General features: G+C 41.5%; 1 protein-coding gene across 1 annotated transcript in view; it reads right to left on the reverse strand.

Moving 5' to 3' along the window:
* LOC117771558 (netrin-G2) overlaps positions 1 to 21,191 on the reverse strand; it is a 66,904-nt gene that overhangs the window by 28,992 nt on the left and 16,721 nt on the right. The window lies entirely within an intron of this gene.

The raw sequence follows: 21,191 nt of genomic DNA on the forward strand, positions 1-21,191 counted from the left end.
TTCAAAGATTATTTCAAAGATGATGTTTTCTGCGTTTCTTCATCATCTATGATAGAAAAGTAAATATATTTGGGTTCTGGACTGTGAGTGAATAAAACCCTCAGCTCCAGGAAATTGTATTATTTTCTTTCACCATTACTTTAAATTTATACATTTATAGAAACTATTAATCAACCTATAAATTGATAACAAAACAAATCATTAGTTGCTGCTTGGTTGCTTTATCATTATATTTTCAGGGTTTTATGATCCTTACACAACAAGTACATTTTTATCTTTTTGGTTTAATATTTTATTTAGTTTTCATCCATTTGAAAATAAGGGACATGCAAATTTTGCTATCTGTGTTTCCACTTTCTAAATAATTCTGGAGAGCACTCAGCAGGGTGTTTGCTAAAAACAGAAATGAACACACGCTCTAAAAATATTGTGGGTCCATGATTCTTGGTAACGCATTTACTCGCTATCTACCCAATGCTACCACTTTAGTTTACAATTACTGCCTGTGAAGATGAAGTGCCTTTGAGTGTGTGTTTATGTATTAGCTCCCTCGCATGCATAAACCTATCTGAGTACACGGGGGCAGGGCCCAGGTGCGCTGATCCAGAGGTTGGAGTTCTGCCGGGAAGGAAATGAGGATCTTAAGGACACTCGGCAGCCACGACTTTAAATTACAGCCTTTTCCAGATGAGCGACTGGACTCCAATCCAGTTTGTTCCACTGGAGTGAACAGCTATCCGTCTGCATCAAATATTCAAAGAATGGCCCCTGTATTCTGGAGAGATGACTGCTTCAATCTTCCTTCCTCACACTAATCTGTGCTTTCTCATCAGTTTTTCTCTTTTTTAAATTTTATTTTGGTTTATGCTGTCAGCCTGTCAGCGGCAACCCTACTTTCACAGCATTTACTTTACATACAGAATAACAATGGCTGGAAGTAAGAAACACCCGGTAATCTTCACAGGACAAAAATGGAGACGGTTGATCACGGTGAGTTGTGTGTGATATCACACTGTTGCTCTCAGTCCTATAAATTACCCACGTTTCTCTCTGATCACACAGACGAGCTGACAGGATGTGCCAGGGAGAATGCATATACCGGCAAGGCCTTGTTTCCTGCATTCTTCCTGAAGGACACGAGCTGTCCACTTAGCAAGGAGGGAAATTGAACATCTCTTTTTCATGGAGAAAAAACTGCGTGCGTTCGCGGGAGCGAGTGTGTGCGAAATGAGACAGGTGTGTGAGCGTGCATGTTTTCCTGCTTCGGTGTGATTGTGATGCATTTCTCTGAGAGCGCCGATGACAGACAACAGATCAGGGAAGCAGAGGCCCGGTGACTAATGCCTGCGCTGAGTGACTGACAGCGCTGAACATATCACTGCTTCTCATCTCCTGCATCTTCAGTGATAAATCTTATCTGTCTCATCTTAAAAGTGGAAGCGCCGCTGAGTGCGACTAGAAGTTGTAGTTTAAAATCAATACTGAAGAACAGAGTGATTGTCTAGGTATAGTGCAGTTTGCGTCTTGCAGGCCTAATGGCTGCAGCTTAGCAGAGGAAATGGCCTTCCTCTTGTCAATTATCTGAGATACCCTGACATTAAAGCCTGCATGTCTAGATGCATCTCAAAGTCACCACAGTGAAATATCAATGAGCTAATATTAACTAAATCCTCGGCTACTTTAATCATTAGTTTTGAGTTGCACCGTCTTGCCGGTCGAATCTTTGCAGACACTTTATCCTCTTGACCTGCTTTTTCCGACTCCCGCCACACAGAACAGCCCACAAAGACCAAGACTACTTTCTGGCCTTGCACTCCTTCCACATGACTGATGTGACACTGACTTTTCAAGTGCTATGCCTCTTTTGCTCTCTCTCTTTCGGGTGACAGCTTGCACTGGGATTTTCCCCGATCCCTCTCCTCAGTCCCACCACACACAAATAATACATGGGCACAATCATATGTTAATGTGCAAGATGTCTGCATTCACTGCAGAGTCATCAAAGTGGGAGTAGCAGCTCTGAGCTGAAGGAAGTTAAGACGGGACAGCTGGATCCATCACAGCCCTGTCTGTTTACTTAGAGGGAGAGAGCGAGAGGGATGAAATGAGAGAAGGTGAGCAAAGAAGGGCGAGACAAAGAAGAGCACGAGAGAGAGAGTCTCAGAAAAGGGAAGAAAATAAGGGATACAAATACATTCCAGTCTGCATCAGAAACCACACACACAAGGTGTGTTTTATTTAGCTGCTGTAATTATGGGTCAATACTTGTGTTTATCAGACTGTTACCGTAAATGTTTTTTTATGAGTGGGTGCAAATGACATGGAACATGTTTCCCCGATGATTTCACAGTGATCCACTGACAGACAGGTGGCGATAATGTGCCAAGACAGGCAGCTATGTGGCAGCAAACGCGGTGAGGATTAAGACTGCTGGCTAATTAAGATGGATGTAAACAATGTGTGTTTCAACAATAAAGGAAAAGATGACTGATGAGGAAGGACATGCCTTCAGCACATTTGTCATACCTGAGAGAAACACAGAATCTGTTTACGTGAAAAACACTGAATGCAAACGAAATTATATGTTTACAAGAAAACTCTTTTTAAAGATATAATCCTGACCACTGGTTACAGAACTGGCAACACCTGTGGTAACAGCAGGTGTGTTTTCATGATACAGGTGCCAGAGTTCTGCTGGAAGCGACATTGTGTCGACTGCTACGGGCAGTAAACAACAATTTACAGCATAGCCACACAAACCAAAGGCTTATTATTTTAATTATTGACTTTACAGTAGATTGTTAATCGAGACAGGACTGTTAAACTGGCTGGAGCCAATCCCATCAGACGTTGGACGAAAGGTCGTCAGCGTAGCGCAGTTCCAGAGACTAACAACCGTTCACAACTACGGACAATGTAAAGTCTCTAATAACCTAATACCAAAACTCCTGCAGTCACAGGGAGAACAGGCAAACTCCACACAGAAAGGCCCTGACCCAACCAGGATTCAAACCAAGAACCATCTTGCTGTGAGGCGATAGTTCTAACCCTTGCCCCTGCCATAATCTTTACTTTGATCTCTGTCACTTATGATGAATTCTGCTTACTAATCATTTATTAATGAATCATTCCTGATCAGATGTGAATCACCAGCTGAATTGCAAAAGTTCAATTAGTGTTTATCATTTCCTCTAAAATACTGTTCGGAGGAAAACATTACTCCAATAATGATTTAGTTTAGCATCACTGTCTCTTGGAAGGTAGGATTATTTCTAAATGAGCAACAGTTTTCAAAGAACTCATGCTTCATTTGCAAACTGCCCATGGAAAATAGTGCTCAAAACATTAAGTGACAGTGTTTTATTTATTCTTCCTTTTTCTTGTGATAAAATATCCACTTATAGTAAATAAAGCAAGATTTTATGATAATGTTTAAGTAACTCAAGCATTTGATCAAGGTTGGAGAACTAGTGCGGTCTTTGTCAACCTCACCAGAAACACCTTCCGTTTTTCTATACTTACTCATAAACATGGTTTTTAACTTTCACTACGAACACCTTTTTACGACTTCTGAGTGAAGCAAGACGTCATTTTGTGTTTACAGAAAAGATGTTGCCACTAAAATATTCCAGTTTCCTCCAAAAGATGAGACAAATCCATTGGGTATAAAAGTAAGTGTTTGAAAAAACTGCTGGTACATGTAAGATCTTGTACAGTAACATCATACATGTGTTAGCTACACGTCTGTAAGCTCTCGCCATCTTTTGGATCTAATGACCCGTGGCAATTATCTAAACGGCAGATAAAATATCTGTTTCGGTGTCGAGGCTCGGCCGACTATGTGTCTCTGTCTGTCCGTTCTCCCTGCAGCCTGTCTCTGTGAAGTCATGTCGGCAGTGTGTCTTTAATGATAGCACGATTGCCTGTTTTAGACAGCAGCGATGCAGCAATTAGGGGAATAAATAAGAAGAAAGATAAACAAACATCAAGGGGGAGTCATGTGGTGGCAGAGCCTGAGAAAGCAGCTGGAAGCAGCAGTTAATGGGGCTTTATCTGTCTCTATACGGTAGTCGACGCCTATGCCTCTATTCCTCTCCGGGGACACAGCTATCACTCCCTCTCTCTTATTTTCTCTTTTGCACTCTCCTCCCCCTGTATTTTTTTTTCGGTTTGCTCCCAAATTCTATCTAGTGTAACCGTTCCAGTCCTCCGATCTTTGCCTTTGCTCTTCCTCTCTCCATCTCTCCATCTCTCTGTTTTTCCCCGTTCTGTTTATCTGTGCAGCTTTTACCCCTTTTACCTCTTTAGCTACTGCCCGTTGCACCAGTGCTCACCGAGGAGTGTGCTGCGTAAATTGGGTTGTGGACATGTGTTTGAGAGGAGCGGGTGGAGGAGAAGATAGCGGGGCATGGAGAGTGTGGGGGGGCTGAGCAGTCAGTGCAGCAGGGAGTAGGGCAGCTGTGTCAAAGCCCTGACAGTCTGGCTGCCTCGCTGACTACGGTGGTGAGGCTCGGAGGAGGAGCAGGAGGAGGGTCTGCGCTGACGTGCTCTAACCTGGGATGACAGAATGCATCAATGCAGCTCTGACCCAGGAGGAGCTCTCTCTCCTCTTCCCACTCTGCGTTCGATCAGCCATCACTGAGAAGGCCCGTTTGGTCCTCACAGCAACTTGCTCTCTTGGTACCACAAAGAACACAACCAGTCTAAACAAGTCACAGTTAGAGTGAGAGCCTAATGGGTAATGAGTGTCAGCGCTTTTGTCAGAGAGAGAAAGAAAACACCCAAACCAGGACTGACTGATGATATGCAGGTCCGCGTGCACATGCTGGGGATGAATAAAATCTACCCTGCCCCCTAGAAATTACTTTGATTTAAAACTCATTCATTTTCCCAATGAGTGTTGAACAACTTAATTGCTGCTTGGACCATGTTTACAGAAAAACATAGAGAGGTGGCTGAGGTGGATTGTAGAGTGTGCGATGTCCATGGAGTTTGACACCAGAGATGGGTGTTTGCATACAGAGCCCTCCCTGTGAGGTTTCCACAAACTGGCTTTCAACAAAAGCCATCCTGAACCTAACCTGCAGGAGCCTAATCATTATTATACAACATTTAATAATACTGAATTTGCTGCCATGCATGAGATCTCGTGTTGCATGGTTTAACAGATTTGCCCTTTTCAAATTTAAATTAGTATAGAAATTGGTTGAATAGAAACAGAACTTGTTGGACACGGGGATGATAAAGTTGGAGATGGACAGGAAACTATAATACAATACAATAACCCTACAGTTAGCCTTGTATTTGTGAATTCTGTAATATATGATTTTTTGATTGAAGACTTGATTTAAAACATTTAATAATGTCTTCCATTGTAATTTGTTGTCTGTCCATTTAAAAAAACATATTTTGCTTAATGATATCATATGTAGACTTTACTCTGTTCTGTTAACTGTTTAACGTGCAGTGCTCAGCAAAAGTTGTAGCCACCTCAGATGTTTAGATTCATATTCACCCCTCAAACATATACAGCCAGAGTCGTAAAGAACTATCTCCAAACACAAGAGTCCCACAGGAGTCAGTCTGGGATCATATGTAGACAGAAAACACTGAGGCAGATAAACTGGAACAACCTACCTGTGCGAATGTTCTGAGGAGAATTAATGATGTAATTTTTTCTATTGAAAAATAAAATCTATTTATTTTTTATTTTTGAAAGCATGCCCTCTTGAAGTGCTTTTTCAAAGTACTGTTCGTATAGTGTGCGACACTCGGTGGTGTGTTAAAATTCATCTGCTGAAGGGGATTTCCCTGTGCTCACCTTAAATCTAAATTTAAACACGCATTCAATATGAGCAGGGTTTTTGTGATGTTGCAACTACTTTGAAAGTCTAAGTGTTCAACTTACATAAGTGTGATGTGGAAACTCGGAGCCTCCAGCACATTAAAACTGAGAATGGACTTTTTAATGAAGTTGGTGAAATCCTGTGTCTTCTCTCTAAACTTTCAAATGAAATATATTCGCATATTCATAGATTCTTTGTTTTCCATGAGGGAGAAGGAGAAGATGTAACTTTAACTAGGCGATTGAACTATTTTCTGTGGAAGCATAACGGTGCGCAGTGACCAAGCGAGGAGTGGGAGTTGCGTGATGCCGGGATCATTGATCAGCAGCACGCCTTATTGGCTTCTGCTGAAGTCTTTATCACCACATCCCCTCCCACTTCCTCTCCTCGCCTCGCCTCGTAAATTCAGAGCAGCTAATTGGACATGACTGCGTTTATGTTCCAGCTTCATAAATTTCTTTCTCTGAAGGGAGAGGATCGATTTTCCTCGAGTGCAACCTCCCGTAGCAGCGGAGCAGCAAGAGTCTCTTCAAACGTTCCCTCTCCTCTCCTCACGAGCCCACCTCACCTTCTCTTTTTTTTCTACCCACCATCCATCCTCCCTCTCACATGTGCGCTCCCTCTCTCTCCCTCTAGACTAAACAGGTAATCTATAACTGACCTCCCATGCAATCATGTGGTGAGTAGGAATTACACTGTGCTTCTTTTTCATGCCCCCGATAGTTCACTCTCACATTAATAACAGTAATGATGACATTTTCTTTTTTTTTAACTGATCACTCCACCCAAACTCATCTGTCATATTTAATGATAGTTGTTAATGCTAAAAGCCCTCAAATATTTTAAATCTCCCAGTTTTCCTTTTTTTTCGGGCCCCTCCCAAGATCCACATCAGGAAGGAAACATTACTGGAGCATCTAAAGGAGGAGAGGACAGGCCTGAGGGACTGCGTGTTTGAGCTCTCCAATCTTATCTAAAATACACTAGCGGTGCAATGGATCTCAAAAGTCAAGGATCGGATATAATCATGGTTTTTAGTCACGGATTGGATAAATTAAATTGTAAGAAATCTCATCGATAGTGTTTTTCCTCCGTTGCTTCCTTGTAGAACTGTCTGCAGTGCTTTTGTGTCATGCTCGCGTGGTCTCTCCCTCTTGCACGCACATGCTGTCGCACATAAAGTTTTTAACATCTACGCGGACCGTGAAACCTCATGGTTTCTGCTGCAGCTCTGTGCTTAGCTGTGAGGGGCATTCTCTGCAGTTCTCTCACACGCTAGAACTTCTCTTTCAGTCTCTATTCTGTGTACCGGTCACTCGGCCTCTTTTGCAGGTGAGAGCGAACTACATATAAGTGCAGTTCCTGCACGGCCGCCACAGACTGAATCAATTCTATGGGAAACACTGGTCTTAAGTGCTTGTCCTTCCACGGACAAATTAGATTGATGTTGTTTAAAATGTGTGGCCATGCTACATGTCATGTGGCTCCCAGACAAGTGCAGCGGTGCAGGAGGTTTCCCCTCTCCTCCAGTAACCATGGTTTTCACTGTCAACTGCTTTTAACATGCAAAGTTTAACACTTAACTGCTTTGATTTAACTGCACCTCTGGATTGAAATTTATGCAGTGACAGTAAAACTGTACTTTACACTAATAGAACAACTTTAAACTGCACGGCTCATAGATCAACCGTCGTCCGTACACTGGTAACATGCACACACTCACAAGCACACAATCACACGCACACACACATACACACACAAATACATGCACTCACTAAATATATACTGTGAATTTTTTGTTAAATGTCCACCAAAAAGAAATCTTAAATTATTCAAAGCGCAGTAATGACCTTGATCGTCTTTGAAATCCACACCATGTGTTTGTTGTGTGCGTGTGTGAGAGAGAGAAAGTGTGTGCGTGTGTTTTTACTATGCAGTGCATGTGGATGTGTGATCTCCCTGGTGTGCATGTGGGATGATTCATTATATTAGCACAGTTTGCTCTGTGTTAAATACTGTTTCTTTTAGTTTTGGGATCATGCATGAGATGGAGAGATGGATTTAGAGATAGAAAGACAGAGAACGGGAGAGAGAGAGAGAGAGAGTCTGTGTGAGACTAAGCGTATGAGTAAATTATTTACACAGGACACCGGCTATTGCGTGCTGACGTTCAGAGCTAAGAGCAGCCCTCTGATTGGTCGGATCGGGTCGTGTTAAGAGCAGCAGACATAGTCGGGCCCACTTTAGGCTACCTGCTCTCTGAAGTATGTACTGTATGCACAGGACTAAATAACTAAATATCAGAGCCTGGGCACATCCTGTTCTCCAGTCCAGACCTCAGAGGACAGTTCTCATGAGTGCAGCAGAAACTGTGTGTGTGTGAGTGTATGAGAGAGAGAGAGAGAGAGATCTATATACTGGAACAGTTCAGGTGTGGGTTACATGCCAGCTGTGTGAAATTTTCAGTTTTTGCTGGCCTTTCAAACTGCAGGGGTGATTAATATGCAGCTTTCAAAGGATTTTGTCACCCTGGCTGTTTCCAGTGATACTCTGTGTATGAGCATGAGACACGATTTGTAAATAACTTTCTCGTTCACCTAACCAGTTGTAAGTCTTGTTTTTAAGCATCTTCGGGATATGGTTCCCTGTATTTATTTAGCTGAGATCGTGTGACTTCTTAATATTTGCTGTCCCTTTAATTACTGATTATATTACTGTTTATATTAGTAAACAAATCAGCTGCAACTAAGTAGCTCTATGTTGATTTATTTGTGGTTTATTGTGCATCTGATTTACTTTTAAATAATCCTTTGTACGTCGACTGACAGTGACAACGTGTGGACGATTCCATCTTGTGTGAGCATCACAGGACTATAGACAGTTGAGACTTTTTTGTGCCTTTATCTGTTTGAAAATAAGGTTGCAAAAACATTGCCTTTTATATGAAATAAAATATAATAACATATCCTTGTCATTGTTAGTTTTTTGGCCTGTGTGTAATTGTCTTGTAATGTTATCAATTAAGTGTAATATCATAAGGATCATGTTTAGCACTGCATGAAAAACACAGCTGGCTCATTCATTGTCAAAATATAAATAACAAATTAAGCACCGTGCAGCAAAAAACACTGCACTCTGGCAATACAATTTTACTTTATATTTCTACTTGGAGATCATTTCAACAAAAGTTTAACCTTTCCTGATAACTTTATAATTTATAAAATCTGTAATATAAACCGCTCTAATAACACTTTAAACTAATGGATCTGTTACTTTAATTAGACTTAACTTGATGAGTCAATTTTAATACATTTTGGATGTAGATTTATATTTGCCTTTGTGTAAGTTCTGAGCCCCAAATATATAGTTTGTTTCGGCACAAACTCACCTGCGATCTATCACTTATCTACATCTGTATCTACAAGTTATAGCTGCTGGAAACTACAACATAAAAAATAAGTCAGTGCATAAACAAATATATAAATCTCTGATTTATTACTGATAATCTGAAAATGTTCTTTTCTTAATTAAATACAATGCAGACATATGCAACAATACAAAATTAAATCTATGTATTTGCATATAAAAGGTTTTTATCTCTTGTTTGCCTTTGGAACTGCAAAAAAATGTGCCTTTATCCGTCTAAAAAAACATATAATAACATATGCTGAATATTATCGCCCATAAATAGATGCACTGTCAAACATCACTGACCACTGTGATGACTGACCCTTATTAATTCATCTACACAAGACATATTTTACCGGCATTTGACACCTGGCGGGTGGTAATTTAAGACTCTGCACGCCAGCATTGTAATATTCATGCAGTATGATGCAGCATGAAAACGCAGAACAGCTGACGGCGTTCTTACGGATGCAGCCATGTCACGGCATCTTATGGCTCCTTCCTGCTAAAGAGTTTCTGGCCTCTCTCCATCTAAAGCCCCGACGGTCCTGAGATCACTGTGTAACTGTGCTGGATATTAGAGCGGAACCTCCCCGCAGAGTGCTTACCGCTGCTCAATGTGTTTTAATGAACACTACAGTGCAGACTAACACCTAGGGAGAGAGGAAATTGGGTGCAAGTTGAGGGGGGGGGTTATTATACGTCGTCTTAGTTAAGATGTGAAGGGGGGGGTGTTATTATACATCCTCTTAGTTAAGATGTGTGTGTGTGTGTGTGTGTGTGTGTGTGTGTGTGTGTGGGGGGGGGTTATTTATTATACATCCTCTTTGTTAAGATGTGAAAGAAGACGGGAGGTGAAGGGAGGAATGAAAAAGTGATGAAGAGACAGAAACTCTGGAACGTCATGGGGTTTGGTGGGAGGTTCTTCCTGCTATGAGGCCCCCCCACAGAGTCTTCACACCCCCCGAGGCCATAGTGGGGTGTGTGTGTGTGTGTGTGTGTGTGTGTGTGTGTATTAAAATTAAAAACTTTTGTTGTGCGCAGAACCAAATACACCCCTTCTCCCTGAGACAATATGTCCGCCATATGAACTTCAGAGACACAACGCACTTCTGAACCTCCAATGTGTGAATACATGCTATCATAAATTAACACGGCAACACATTTGCAAAGCCGCACCCGCGGGCCTTCACCCATCTTCACCCATGCACCTTCATTTTTCACACAAACACAATTTAATGTGATCCCATTCTCTTAGCTGCATGTCCTCTCATTGCGAGGATAAACTTGTTCAGGAAAAGTCTCCTAAAAGTCACCAAAACTTGCTCATGCACAGGCCCACACACCTACAGACATAGACACCCATGCTTATACATAACACACATTGGTGTACATCTATAATGTGAGTTCCTGTATACACGTTTGTGTGTGTGTGTGTGTGTGCATCTAATTCCAGTGAGACCGTGAAGGGGAGGATGCCTGGGGAAGAGGAGCTGAGCTGGGATCAGCCAGAGGACAAGGGTTAATATAATTATCCTGCTAAAACCTTGAGACTGAAAGAACATCATTAGTCATAGCGAGAAGAGAGCTACCCCGGCCCCGGGCCAGAGGAGGAGAGGAGAGGAAGAGGTGAGGATACAGGAACAGAGGAGAAGAGGGGGAGGAGGAGCCTCAAAACACACCCGCACAGTTAACAAGACAATTAGTACAAGGACTTAAACTTGGGGGTCTTTGTTAAAAAAACAGAAAGGACAGTGTTTACCAGTGCTCTGAGCTGCAACTGAAACTGCTCCGCTTATTCAGTAATTATGATATTTTGCTTAATAATCTCTATCGATTAAATTCATATCTGGACTCATAAGGATCCTCTTGTATAACAAATAGCCAGCATTATTTTGCCATTAATGAAAAGACCTCTTAGGCCTCTTCTCCACAACTGCAGATAATTTTCTGAGTGATAATTGTCTCCTCTGTTAAATCTCCGTCCATTCGGCCTTCGTCTTATCTCCATCTAGACGAGAACACAAAAACGACAAGTGCTCAAACAAGCATGCTGGGCCAAGAGGTAGCGATGAAGTCTCTATCAAAGATCCATTAAATACCAGAGAGGAACACTGTGATCCAAGTAATATAAGGCTTGAATACTGCTAATGTGGTGCAGTAATAATACATTTAGCTGCAAACTTGTAATTAGACAGAGAAGTGATGACCAAATGCAGAGAACCTGGTATATAGTGGCCAGTGTTGTTTCTGGCGCTAGCTCATTACACAAAGCAACAGTGGGCATTCACTGTGGCGTCATCGTTTCTGCACTTTAGGCTTTTGTCAAAATCTCTGTTTTACTTTCTTAAAACACTGTTTGCATGTGGACGAGACCAAACACAGAGGAAAAAGTTCATTTGGGATTTTTGGAAAATATCTGTATTAGTGTGGACAGTGCTTTAATATGTAGCTGCTGAAATTGATGGAGCTCAACATTTTTATAAACTGAATAGATTTAGTAAAGCTCAGGTCTTTAAACACGTCTTTAAACGTGTGTCAAGGAGGGCTAAGGGCAGGACTGCAATTCATTCATTTAATGATCCATCATGTTCATTCACTCCAGTTAAAATACATAAGGACTGTTGTAATACTATATGCATACATCTTTATCTCCTTCAAGTGTGGTGAACCTTGTATGACTTTAACCCAATGGACTCATTGAGATGCAGCGTGAAACTGACCCCATGATTGAAAATCCAACTGGCAATTATTTTTTTGATTAATCAATTAATCATTTGGTCTATAAAATGTCAGCATGATGTAAAAAATGACCATCAAATTGTTGTAAGGGTCGAACCAGTTCTTACAGAGCTTCACAACATCAAAATCTAATTTGTTTGTCATTGTTTTAATCAGCAATACTGGAAGATGGAGTAAAACACCAGCTGTGAAAAGATGGCATTTCTAAACAGTCTCTCCTGGAGAGTGTTTCGAGTGTCGTTCATCTAGAAAGTGATTAAAATACAGTCTAGTTTTTATAGATGGACAACATATTTCTGTGTCATCTCACTAACCAGAAATGAAGCCAAAATGTCCCGGATACAAATGCAACCATCTTATGCTGACGACGTCATTTGGATAAAGAGTCTGCACGTTAGCAATCAGGGGACGGAGCCGCAGTATCGAGATACAGACGCCTCACCAATTTGCGAGTCAGTCTCAGCTGTCAATCATGACTTTTAACACGTTTTTTATAGCATCAAATAACTAAATAAAACCAAACCTTTTGGAACAATGAACACCCAAACAAACATCAATGTGATTAGAACTACTGTACCTAAAATAACAATAAAATAATTTGACATGTACTTTGAAGTTTTAGTTTAGTCTATGTCCCATCTGTTGACATGGAGTAGGTGGGGCTTATGACCTATACTGCTGACAGACAACAGGTGGCGATCAAGACACTTTGTGTTCACTTTGGGTAGCTGTCCATCTTTAAATACATGGTCTATGGTTCGTACAAGGTGTCGTTCAACCACATCAAACATCTGATTTGTTTGAGTTTTGAGACATTCTGGAAGAGTGAAAAGACGGCCGCCATTTTCTCTTCTGGAAATGGTTTCTAACATTCATATAGGAAGTGGCTGAAATACACTGTAGTTGTGTCAAGAATGAAACAAAGATGGAGAAGTTCAAACCCTGGCCCATCACATCATGAGGGGGCTTCGGACTTCCAGATTGGTTCCTTACTTGTTCCGTAGCACAAGTGAAGGTTAAATTGAAAAGTTTCACCAAACTAGCAGATCTCTCCATCACCCATTACAGGACGACACTGCAGTTAGAGTAAAAGTCTGTGACATCAAAAACTGACTGATCACAGTGTGAGACGGTGTGTTTCTAATCGACAAACACATGGACTCAGTCTCTCTTTCTCTCATTCACTCTCCACCTGATGAGTTGTTTATCTGTGCCCAACTACATGCTCGTAATGACAGTGCCGCAGTAAAGACACCGGTGTGCTTTTGAACACACCATGCCTGTAATAATGCTATGCTAATTGATGTGCCTGACTGAGAACAAACCATCTTTCCAAGGACACCCTCCCTCTACCTCATGTTCTCCCACTTACAATTCCCAGCATGCTTTTCAGCTTTAAAGCACGCTTGCGGTATCAAGAGATTCCCCTCTCACCAGATGCTGGGTAAGGCACAGTGCAGGCGCGAGTGGGGAGAATTCTTTATTGTATTTGCGAATTTAAAAGGATATTTATGGGACGAGTAAGATGAGGGGTGGGAAAGTGCAGGAAGAAAAGAAAAATCTATTGAAGAGGGTGGGGATGGGAGGAAAAAAAAGGCGTTCGTGTGAAACAAAAGAACGGGAATGAAAGGAAAACAGGCGAAATCGCTGACGTTAACTTTCCTCCCTTCTGAAGGGAAATAAACTGTGATTATCAAATCAGTTACAACCATTGTGTCATAAATCATCGCATATGAGAGGAACAATCACACATTCCTCATTGCGGTCCCTCAGCTTTCTGCATGGCCTTCTTTTCTGGGGAGTGCTCATGAATGATTTAAAAAGTGATCTGTTTCTGAGCCTCGGCTGCCTCGGAGGGAGATAACTCAGAGGGGAGGAGTCTGAGCGGGGTGGGAGGGCCCATGCGACATGACAACACAGGAGCCATTGCATCTATGTTTTTCTCATCACACATCAAGCATGGGTTGTATATTTCATTCATGAGGGGGGGGAAACGGTGACAGCGTTCAAGTGCAAAGTAGTTTTCCTCATGAAACAGAATAGACAGGAGGAAGTTTTCAACCGTGGCTGGAAAATATGGAGAATACGTGTTACTCTGCGCAGCGGTGGCCACGTGAACTGGAGCATAATATTTACAGAGCATCGCACCTCACATCATTCATCACAGAATCACACACCACTGCTAGTCCCATGAAACTAGGAGTTAATCCATCATCTGCCTCCCTCTTTTCCTTCTCTCCCTCTCCCCCTGATCCAGGCTTATACCTCCCATCATCTCACCTTCACTCTGCGAAGGACACAAAAGAAAACTTTGGTGTAATTCAAAAATAGCGGTGACAGCTTCCAAAGTCAAAGTCACCCCATACAGGAATAATCAATACACAAAACGACTGAAGGTTCTAAAAAAAGTGGAGCAGAGGAGAGGCATCTGTTCTTCCTCGTTCTCCAGTGGAGAAGACGGACAAGCCTCGAGGCCGCGGAGGTTTTCCACCATCTGCCCTGTCATCCTCATTCATGCTTCTGCTACAACGATAAACCTTTGTAACGGTTAGATTAAGCCAATGTAAGCCATTCAGGGTCTAATTAATCAACTGTAATTGCTGATCAGGGTTATTGAAGATTTGTTATTTTCAAGTTTGAATGATTGTGTTTCAGTTTCATTTTGTGTGGCCATCAGTGTTTAGCTTTATGTTTCAGCTGTTGAGGTGGATTTTCTTCTTTTTGCATGTTCTGTTAAAAGACGTTTAACGGTGAGACACGATTAAGCAGGACCGGAGATATCGGTTCATCTTTCCTGTCAAAGCCTTGCACCTACGTCACCCACAGAGGATTCAGACTGAAAACCGTGGTGGTGTGTTGTTTAAGGTTTCCGGTGAGACAATGAAATGCAATCCAGGAAGTCCAGGTGAATTAATAGCTTAATCGTTTAAAAGCTTACCAGACGCCACAACACTGACCAACAGGCGATGATACAGGCAGGAAGTTACAGCACTGGGACAGTGTGTCAAATGATTGGACTTCCCCTTTAATGATTTAGCAATGCTGAAATTGGATTCAACTATCCTGGTTGATGTGGGTCAAGTCATAGCAGGGGTTTGTCATATTTTAATACATTTTTAATAAAAGTATTTGCTAAAAGATCACAGCTGCCAGGTTACTTTGCTTCTAAGTTTTAGTAAGTATAACCCATACTACCCATTAAGCTATTCTTTCACCCCATTTACTCCCTACACTGACATGCAATCTTTCTGTGGACATTCTATCTCTGAGGAAAAACACAAGGTGTGAAAAGACGCAGAGAGCACGAGGATCAGATCAGAGTACAATTAGATCTGTAAATTGGTCTTAAGTCTATTTGTTGTTGTGTCGTCACCCAGAACTGACCACGTAATTCCAAGGTCACTACAACGTCATATTCTCAAAATCCATTTCCAAACTTTTTAGGTTTAAACTATGTTTAGATTTCTAAATATTGGGCACATTTAAATGAAATGAAGCCACATGGCCAGTGTTGATAGATGTATATTAAGTATTAGAGTCCAAAATGTAAATTATCACTTGAAATACAAAAAAGAAAGAACAAATTTGCATTCACACATAAAGTATAGGCTGTTTATGAAGATGGACGACATGACTGCTCCCCATAAGTGATGCAAAGGTGCCTCGTTGGCCACATCCTGCAGAAAGGTCATAAATCCTCCGTGTAAGTGGAGGGACATTGACCACACTTAAAAAGCGAGTAACACATCAAATACATTTTTCTCAAAGATGGTTTCTGTCTTTTTAGGTAGTTCTTACCACATTGATGTTTGCTCAAGTGTTTGTTCTTTTAATTAGTTATTTGATGCTATAAAAATGAGGTGATAGGTCATGATTGACCATGGTCAAGCACGTGTATCTACGGAACCTTGCTACCGCAGCTTCATCCTCCGATTGCGACTGCACAGACTTTGACTCCAAATGCGTTTGATGGCTGCGTTTGTATTACTATCTTAATTTCTGGAAAGTGGGTTGTCCATCTTTATATACACTTTTTGGGCTAAAGAGATTGATTCCTTTGAAATATGTATCTTTTATTTATCTTGGCTTTTCGCATAAATTTTCTCATAAAATAAATCAACTGCTTTTTTGAAAAGTTGATATTAAATAATATTTGCAGCAGAAATGTTGCTATTTGATGGAGGACTACAAAGAACTGCTGCTGCTTGTGTTGCTTTCATGATATAACCACAAACAGAAAACCTACAGAAACATGGAAGAGATCATAAAAACTGACTCCATCCTATCTCTGCTAGCTGCAACATGTTAATAAACACCGGCAGAGTTTTCTGTGTCTGTCTGTTCCAGACTGTGAGACGACAGAGAGCTTAAACCTCTCAGCACATTAGCTCTGTCAGCGGGGGGCCAGGATGGCACTGAGAGACACACACACACACACACACACACACACACACACACACACACACACACACACACACACACACACACGGATAAATGAGTCAAGCAGACATGAAACAACATGACCATATAAAAACCCTCTGAATATCATTAGCATTCATGTAGCTTGTTTTCTGCCAGGTCTGCTCTTAACTAATTTTCACTACTGGAAAATAATTAGTTGTTGGTAGGAGCAAGAGCTTATAGACAAGCCCAGGCCTATTAGATGTAATTATGTTTTAGTGGCATCTGAACTAAATCACTACATTGTTTTGTTTTAACGTAATTGATGATTTAGCACAAAATTTGGTACAGACATACTCTTTTCCCAGAGGATGAATCCTATTGACTTGAGCATTCCTGTGACTTTACCTCTAGCGCAACCATGACGATGACATTTGTGGTTTGGAGTGAAGTGTTGGGCGGATAAACGTGAAATTTGTGTTAGATTTATATGTTGCCCTCAGGATGAATTTTAACTATGCTGATATAAATTTTCCTCTAAATGTCATCAGACCAAAAAGTTCAACGTGTCAAATACTTTGGTTTATGTCTGAATACCTGAAAATCTCATGTTGTTCCCAGGCTTATTATATATTAGCATTGGCATTGTGAGCATGTTAGCATGCTGATGTTAGCATCGAAGTCAAACCATCACTGTGCCTAAGCACAGCGTCACAGACCTGCAAGCAAAACTATAAACTCATAGTTTTGTTACTATTTCCAATAAATATTGTATATGATTTCAAATTATATTTGTTATTTCTTCATCCCTCAAGAAATATAACAACAATTAGCTAAATAGCAGCAAATAATTATTATTAATATATATTATTTCTCCAAAGTTTGCGTGGAAATTATTCCATATAAGCAGAAACCTATATGCAAAACGACTTTTCAAAATTATCATTTGTATAGTCGATTTTTTTTCAACAGTGATATAATGTTGTATATGTGCTGACCTTTTTTTTCACCCCTCACTCAGCTGACTGGGGAATAAGATACTGCATATTTGACTTCTCTTAAATGTCATTCTTCCCCCATCAGCCAATCAAATCAAATTAAGAAGTCTGGGGAAAAGAGGACTCGACACTGCAGCGATTACCAGCGAGGAGAGAAAAACGATGCAGACTTCTCCTCATCCTGCTCCATCTCCTCCCCTCCATCTTTGCCCTAATCCACTTAGTTGGCTCTTCCTGAGCTTACAGCCTTTCCTTTATTCCATTATAAAGACCCACCGTACAACCTGCTGCTTATTTCATTAAAAAGGCCTCCACCGTGACCCCACATCTAATCCATACTACAAGCGAGCCATGGCCCCACACAATCCACACCACAGTCCAGCAGGTTGCCTGACAGATGGGGACACAGGAAAAAGGGATGGAGAGATAGAGGTCCAATGGATGGGGTAGAATTTGAGAGCTGCGCTTATGAGAGAAGCTTCCTGGTGAATATGATTTCAGTGATGTAAATGATGATAGAGTTGAGGCTTTGCTACTTTATCTTTGATGGCTGGAGATGACTTTCACATGGCACATCAGTGATATGGAAATGGCCCCATCTAAGAGTTGAATATCGCCTGTAAAATGAGCATAAGGCCTGAGGCTTTTTAGAACCGAAAACACCTTGGCTTGGAGTGTATATTGTACTCGGTACTGTAGCTCATTACAGTTAACCTTGGTGAAACTTTGCAATACAAAGTGAGTGATGCTGAATCATATGATGATATTCTATTGACTCTTTACAATTTGACATTTCCTCCTCTCCCCCTTCTTGACCTTCCCACTTCTGAATCCTTGCTCCACCTCTGGCCGCCCTCTATCCCAAACTTCAAGACCCAGTTTGCTGAGTGTTTTCATCACGTCCACAAATCTAAATTTACAACCTGCCTCCCGTCAGAGCTAGCTTGCCTGCGTTTGCACTTAATGGCCTGATCAGGTTACGTATTTATTGATAAAGCAGCATTTAGGCCTGAGTACCTGGCTTCCCGCATACCTGCGCCAGCTTATTAGAGCCCCGCCAGTCACTCTGACACTGCAGCGTCAGTTTAAAGAGATAGTCCCACAAAAGTTAACATCTTACATTCGATTATGGGAAAAAGGGCTTGCTCTTGTGTCTCTGTCTGGGCTCAGGTTATTAAGTATAGTTAACTAATAATAATTAGTTTTAACTGGGTTCAGCTGGAGAGCCAGAGCTAGAGGTCTGGGGACATACAATATGACCAGGAAGTGACTACAACCCTCTCTCCATCGATAACACCAGCATATCTCATTACCTTGGTGACCTGCAGTACACTGCCACTCGGTCTTGATCATATAAAACCCATTTCAGTGCGCTGTCCCCGCTGGAGCACCAGCAGAGTGGAATATTCATTATTCAAATTTTAAGCATTGGAAATCCCAATATGTTACTAAGGCCAGATGAGATGAGATGAAATAGCTTAGCCTTTTGTCCAGGGAACATTGACTAATCATCTCGCTCCCCAAAATCAATTTCCGAGCCGTAAGCATCAGACACTCCTGATTGTACTGTACTGTTGAGGACCCCCCATCACTATCACCTAATACTCCTGCTGGCTGCCCAGAATAACTTATTGATTAGTGATTATGTTACGGGAGGTGAGGGTGGCCGGGGCGGAAGATGGACTGGCCTCAGTCATCTCAGAGCTAAATATGGGTCTTCTGTTACCAGATCTAGCACATATTGACACTATCACCAGCTGCCACCAGCCCTGCAGGGGGTGCAGAGGGTGTTTTTCAAGCAAAGCAACACAGCAGGGATCTAATATCGCTTGATAAAATCGTAGATTTGCCGCAATTGTGGACGACTATACAAAGACATAAGCACAAATATATTTCAAATCAGGGATGGATGATCATTTTGTGGTGTTGGTGGAGGTTCTGATGTGGCGGGAATGCACTTTTGTTCTCTCTGCTCTGAATAAATGATATGAACATGAAATGGGGGGCTTTTTTGCAGCAGCGGATGCGGTAACAGAGTCGAATTAATATCTGAGTAAAAAGGAGAGCCGGCATGGCGTGACAAACGCCGTTGTGTTACAAGTCACGCTTCTGATTCTGGAATGCAGGCGTGCTTACTAAAATCAATTGGGTGGCAATATGCCGACTTGTTTGGTTCAGTCAGTATGAACTGAACTAACTAACAACAAGTCCTCTTAATGGCAATATAGCAGGATCTCTGTATAAAAGGTGCTTCTGATGCTGTGCTCAGCCTGAAAAGTAGCTGTGATCAATACCTGCAGGCCCTTTCCCCAGTGCCAGAGGGCTTGCGTGTGCGTGCGTGCGTGCGTGCGTGTGTGTGTGTGTGTGCTGTGTCAGCATCCACTCAGGACTTCATCAAACATCCCCCATACCCTGACTCCACACACACATACACAACGCCCACATCGGCTGAACGCTCCGCTCAAACAGTCGCTCATTTTCACTTTCCCCTTCTCACCCGCCCTTTCTTTCTCTCTTTCTCTCTCTCACGCACACACACGCACGCATGCACACATTTCTCCTCCTTCCTCCTATTCCAGGCCATCCCAACAAGAATGTTAAATACCATTCAAATGTCAGCCTGCCGTATTGATTGGAATAATAATTCTGAAAGGTAGGAGAGATGGCTTGTTGATGCTAAGCAGGCGCGTGACGGGCCGAGCATCCTTCACTGTCACAAAGTTGCCATGTAAGGGTTCCTGGCTCCCCTGGCAAGAGTGTGGATGGCGGTTTACGTTAAGACCACCGAGGCCGTATGTTTCTGTCATTAATCATTGTCCTCACAGGCCGGAGAAAGGCAGACTAGGATCCATGCTGCGAGAGAGAGGGTCATTTTAAACGCCCTCAGATCACAGTGGCGAGTTGCGAGAGTGTGTGTGTGTGTGTGTGGGTGTCTGTGTGTGTGTGTGTGTGTGTGTGTGTGTGTGTGTGTGTGTGTGTGTGTGAATCAATGTCAGACCAGCGGGTATGTTCATCACCAGGTGGCTTTATCTGTCATGTTTAAGTGCAATAAAAGGCAGAAGTGAAATTCAACCATATGCAGGCAAGAAGATAGAAGATAGAATCTTATAAAAATAGCTCATGTTACTGATCTGCTGTCGAGGTGCAGCAACATCGACAGAATACACATAATTGTTTATTTATATAATTGTTTGCATATATTTATGTTATTAGATTTTAATGATTAGCAATTTAAAATTCACTTTAGAAATGAGTAAAGTGTGTGTAGAGAATTGGACTATCAAGGATCACTGGAGCTGCGATCCAGGACATATTTTTATTACGTACCCATGGCTGTGTCTAGCCTTCTGAAATAGTCTCTGTGAAAATCCTTTTTACTTCTGCACTAAAACAAACTTTTCAGAATGGAATGATCCACATTTACCGAGACTGAAGGGTGATGTCTTGTTTTTAAGAGTAAACCAAGGTTGATTTAACCGATGTATTATTATCATTTGACTGAATAATACAGCTCGTGTATTGTCAGCATTTCTTCAGTATTTTTTCCAATACTCATCTTGGATATTCATCTAAGTGTAAATCAGGTGGTATTAATAATTACTTTGGTAATTATTTTGAAATTCATATAAAACCCTTCTTGTAGATTATTTAGCATTGTTCCATTTTGAATTATGTCCTTTATTAACGGAGACATATTATACATATATTCAGGTTCATACTTTTAATTTGGGTTATTACTTGAAAAGGTTTACATGCTTTAATGCATCACTTCATAATGTCCGTCGCTGCAGCTCCT

The sequence above is a fragment of the Hippoglossus hippoglossus genome, chromosome 12 (genome assembly GCF_009819705.1).
Source record: "Hippoglossus hippoglossus isolate fHipHip1 chromosome 12, fHipHip1.pri, whole genome shotgun sequence".
NCBI lineage: Eukaryota > Metazoa > Chordata > Actinopteri > Pleuronectiformes > Pleuronectidae > Hippoglossus > Hippoglossus hippoglossus.